At 44.8% G+C, this 5,343-nt stretch overlaps 1 pseudogene across 1 annotated transcript; it reads right to left on the bottom strand.

Moving 5' to 3' along the window:
* Positions 1–1,239: 1,239 nt before the first annotated feature.
* Positions 1,240–2,511, bottom strand: LOC308631393 (C2 domain-containing protein 2-like; annotated as a pseudogene). Its single transcript has 2 exons — positions 2,407–2,511; positions 1,240–2,313 (listed from the first exon to the last, which is right to left on the bottom strand). The product of its transcript is annotated as a C2 domain-containing protein 2-like (transcript).
* Positions 2,512–5,343: the final 2,832 nt, after the last annotated feature.

Below are 5,343 nucleotides of genomic sequence, written 5' to 3'. Positions count from 1 at the left end.
GGAGCACTATTAACAGCAGATATCTGAAGAACCCATAAAAAAATTCCCCAGGTTTGAACAATTTGTTATTAAATTCCCATTCCTAAAATGGACACCTGAGATGCAAAATAATTTCTTCTAGTGCCCTATAAGTACTTTGTTTTTGCTGGAGGCAATATTTTGCAAAAAAAAAAAAATGTGTCTGTGTGTGTGTGTGTGTGTGTGTGTGTGTGTGAGAGAGAGAGAGAGAGAGAGAGAGAGAGAGAGAGAGAGAGAGATTATCATGTTCTATGTGCTGTCACTTATTGCTCCCAACTTCCTGGTTCAGGTTCCCACTCTTATGTAGTAAGTTCACCAGATGGAAATGAAATCTGCACATCAACTGTTCCACTGGCATTCTGAGCTTCTGATATGGCAGAGGAAGATGTAAGAACCACATCAGCATTTAAGTTATCTCTACTGGCAAGTAGCCTCAGAGTAACTGTGGAAAAACTTCCAGTATAATATGCACAGAACATACTTAATACTTGCATAAATTTTCAAGTTCTATGGCTAAAGGCAAAGGCAAATGCTTTCCTATATTTGCCAAAGAATTTCATCAATTGTTACGATAATTTCTTCATCAAAAATCCTGCCCATGTTCCACCTCCCTGTCCTCAGGGCCAGGTATAGTTTTTAATTCTAAGTAGCAAATTAGGAGAGGTGACCCATCCATTCTGCTCACAGTGACAGCCTTAGGGGCACACCTCCCCATGACATGGTCCAGCCATGGGCCCCAACACATCCTGCTAAGGGGCTGTGTGGGTAAAATTGAATCCCCAGCTGTCCCTCCCTCTGAGCATGGTATTTCTCTTGCAAGAAACTCTTCTCCTGTTACCTCAATGCTTAGGTGGGGGCAGCAGGTCCCACTGGGATTCTGGTGGCAAATTGGGCTTTTTCAATTCTCTTTGGGGGAAGCCTCCCAGCTGGAGACTCAGATTGTTCTTTCCCTTCAAAAGACTAGACTGTTGGGGGAAATCAAGCTGGAGGAGTGGACATGTGGCAGTGGCTGGCACTCCTGCTCTGTCCTGGTGAGGGTGCCATCTCAGGAGCCTGTCCTTCAGCTGCAGGGAAGGAGGCAAGTGGCCTACATGCAGGGCTCCAACAGGGCCTTGTTCATGGAGCTCACAGCAGTCTTGCCCCAATGCCTGGACATCAGCTTCTTGTTCAGAAGCTAAGTGAGGGTTACCCCTTTCTTTCAGGGGCCCTCATGTTGTGTTGTTACAGGAACATGAAGTCTTTGTGTGACTGGATCATGCTGAGGTCTTTCTGTAGGTGCCATTGGTGGAAAATCAGCTTGGCACCCTTCCTTAAAATTCCTCCTTGGGGCTTCTTGGCAGCTCCTGGCTCTAAGACACTCAGGGAACTATCAGATATCATGTCCCTATCAAGCTCAAGTGGGGCTGGGCCACCCAATGCTACCACCAGGGGATCCTTCTCCAAGTCCCAGGGGTCTAGTTCCTTCTCCTGGGGCTCCAGGGTAGCTGGGGCTTAGGATGGCTCATCTTCTACTGGTGGGTGTAGATGGGGCGTCCTGGTGGGTGCTGTCCATGGAGGATGCATACTTCTGCATCAAGGCATCATAGTTCTGAGAGGGAGGTCTTGGACATCCCTGAAATGATGTTAGTGTTCTTCTTCCATGGAGACTTGAGTTTCAGCTTTGAAGATTTAGTGGGCTACTGGATGACAATTTCAGCAACCTGATGGAAGCTGTTAAACACCAGAAGTTCCATATCTAAAGAAGAGAATGTCTTGCTGACAGGAGCACCACCTGGCCTGGGTGGAGATGTCCTTCTTGATGGCCTTCACCTTGATGGGCATCTTCAGGGGAGACTCAGATCAGCCAAGAATCCCATGTCGTAGTAACAGTGACAGTAATGACTACAATCCCACAAGGCATCACTGTGAAGTCCTTTTCTATCTTGGCAGCAGCAACAGGGTAAGGGGTTTGTGAGGATTTCAATTCACTAGGTTTTATGTAAGGAAAGTACTGTGACAGAGCCCAGTGCCAAGCTGCTGAGGGCAGGCCCACTGATCAGCCTGGAAGCTCTGCAGCCTGGAAGGCTGCTTCTTTGACAAGTCAAGAGAAACAGTGGTCATAGCTAGAAGACCTTCTGAGGATTGCCAGCCCTCTGTAATCTGCAGGTGTAACTTCTTGGACTTGATGTTCAGCTTGAAGGTGAACTCTTCCTCCCAAGTGAAGTGAGTAGTGTTCTTGGTTAGGAGCAAGGCAAGGATGTTTTTACCAGTGATTTTTAGTTCATGAGCATTTGGAGGTTTAGGGGGACAGGGTTCCTAAGCATTAGATAAAGTGTGCTATAGATTCTGAGCTTCTTTTATGTCCATAGGCTTGGTGCTCAGAACCATGGACAGAGAGGCAGAACTCACCAGGTGCTTCAAAATATCCTTGAGGGTTTCAGATATTGCATTTGTCTCACCCACTGGGCCTTCCCCTGGTGCTCTGGGTTGGACCTTGATGGTTACTTCCGGCATGTGGATGTAAGACCACCTAATCTGGATGTCTTCTCTCTCTTCTTTCATGTGTAGCTTCAGATGTAGATGAACCAAGGGGAGAATGTCATGCAGCTAATATCCTAAGCCCACCACTGAGGGCACTGCACTGACCAAGAACTGAAAGGTCTTGTTCACCATGTGACAGGCCAACACGTGACAGGCCACCACATTCTGGGATGACTAAACCATGCTTGTGCCAGCTCCTAGAGCTGAGGCCACTGATCTTACTGGAAGGACAGCTGCATGGGGCACCTTCTCATTTTGGCCTCATGGTTCAGGGCAATCACCCAGGCTGCCTGTCACTGGTCCCACAAGCTGTTCAGCCTCAGGATAGAAGAAAGCAGTGCACACATAGGACTTTGGGCACTGCTCCTCTTTGGGCTCTGCTCACTACTGCAGTGGACGTCAGGCCCTTGCCAGTGCCTACTGCTATCAGGTACATGCCCACCATGACCAGAGCCTTGACGAAGAGCCACATCAACAAGAACCACTGGACCTCACCATGCCACCAGTCCTGCTGATTATGCTGGCAAATACCCTGCCCGCCTCACCCCAGCTTCCTGGAGCAGCCCCCATGCCAGGACACAGAGTCTACTGGCTATGAACACAGGACATCCACTGGTGGCCTGCCAGAAGATGCATAAGTGCGTCAGCCCCAAGCCCCATGAGGCGTGGAGCCTGGAAGCCTGAGGCCAGGCAGGGTGAACAGGGAACGAATAACTGGCTGGAGCCAGGTGGCCAGAGCCTGGCACATCTGGCAAAAGGGAACATAGGAACAGATCCAGCAGCCAGAGGGCCTGATTAGCATGACTCTCTTCATTGTTTTACAAATTGAATTTTCTAAAATATCATTGTTATTAATCATTCATTACACAGAGTCAATGAAAGCACCATCAAACTAACAACATTCTTTACAGAACTACGAAACAAAAATCCTCAAATGGAAGAACAAAAGACCCTGAATAGCAAAAATAATCCTGAATAAACATAGCAATGCTGGAAACTTCACAATACTCAACTTCAAAATATCCTGCAGAGCCATAGTAACAAAAAACAGCATGGTCCTAGCATAAAAGCAGTCATGTAGAACAATGGAATGGAATAGACGGCACAGAAAGAAACCCACACAACTACAGCCATTTGATTTTTGACAAAGTTGACAAAACCAAGTGCTGGAGAAAAGACAGCCCCTTTAACAAACAATGCTGGGAAAACTAAATACCCATATGTGGAAGATTGGAACTAGATCCCTATCTCTCACTTCTGTCAACTCAAAATGAATCAAAAACCTTAATAAATACCTGAAACTTTGAAAAGACTAGAAGAAAACCCAGGGGAAACACTTTCAGACAGTGGAACAGGCAAGGACTTCCTGAATAGAACTCCAGCCTTCTCTCAGGAAATGAATCAACAAATGAGACTGCATCAGCCTAATAAAGAGAAAAGGTATATTCTGGCTCACAGTTTTGGAATCCATGCTTGATCACATCTATTGTTTTTAGGTGTCTGATGGCACTCAACTGATCATGGAAAGACGGTTGTCCAAGCAAAACAACTAGCCTCAAAGCCAGGAAGAAAAAGAGAGGCAGAGAATGGGGTCTTAAAATCCTCTCTAAGAGGACACCCCTGGTAACCTAAAGACTTCCCACTAGGCCCCAATCTCCTACAGAATACATCAGACCCCAAAAGCACCACCCTGGGAACCAAGCCTTTACTTCATGGACCTTTGTAGGACATTCCAGATCCCAATTCTAATATATCCAATCTATAATTCTACCTCCATAGTGTACAATTATAGCACACTACTTTGGGATAATGCTGTTGCTGTGTTTATAAAAACCCTCTGCTTAGCAATGTTTGGGGGTCTGAAAAATGTAAAATATCCAGAATAAATCTGGATATGTGAATTGTGTGTCAACCTACTTTGCTTGTTTGGTTTTGGTATCTTTTATGCTGTCCCATTTTCATATAAGCTTCGATTCCTATATCTTTATCTGGCAACATCAACTTTAATATTTAAATGAGCACTTCCATTTGTTTTTATCAGAATCATTGTGAGTATTGTAGAAAAAAACTGACACTGAAAATTTAGGGAAAGAATGTCTTTCTTTTAAAATAATTTCCTTTAGAAGTATTTCAAGAATTAAAATTGTCATAGTCTCCATCTTATTTCCTAGGCTAGATATGGTACATAATATTACACAGTGAATACTTAAATAAACTTTATAATATATCTAGAAATTCACATTTCTAAACTCATAGCTCACCCAATAATCCAAAATGTCAAACACATTTTTCTGCATTATTCAGCTTTCTGTTGATGTGATAAAATACTTGAGAAAAACTTAGAGGAGAAAAGATTTGGGCTAATGACTTCAGAGGTTTTCATCTATAGTCACATGGCTCCATTGGTTCTGGGCCTCTGGTGAGGCAAAACATCATGGTCAGAGGGTATGGCAGAATAAAGTTGTTCACCTCACGGCCAGGAGAAAGGGGTGACAGAGAAGCACCAGGGACAAAATAAAACTTCAAAGGCACACCCCCAAGTGACCCAACTCCAAGGGGGCCCCAACCTCCTAAAGTCTCCACCACCTCCCAACAGTGCCATCAACAGGGGACAAAGTAACTAACACATGAGTCTTTGAGGGACAGTCCAGCTGCAAACTATAACATTTTCCTAAAAAGAAATGCTAAAAGTAAGTGGTAGCTCTCACACGAGTCCTTTAAAATTGCATGCCAATTTCACATCTTAAAATCTGGTCCTGATTTAGCAAACTGCATGTCCCTAGGTTCCAAAGTGAACCCCACACC

Source organism: Spermophilus citellus (genome assembly GCF_964194105.1).
Source record: "Spermophilus citellus genome assembly, chromosome: 12".
Classification (NCBI taxonomy): Eukaryota; Metazoa; Chordata; class Mammalia; order Rodentia; family Sciuridae; genus Spermophilus; species Spermophilus citellus.
The sequence above is the reverse complement of the archived record's forward strand: the minus strand, read 5'-3'. Positions and strand labels throughout refer to the sequence as shown.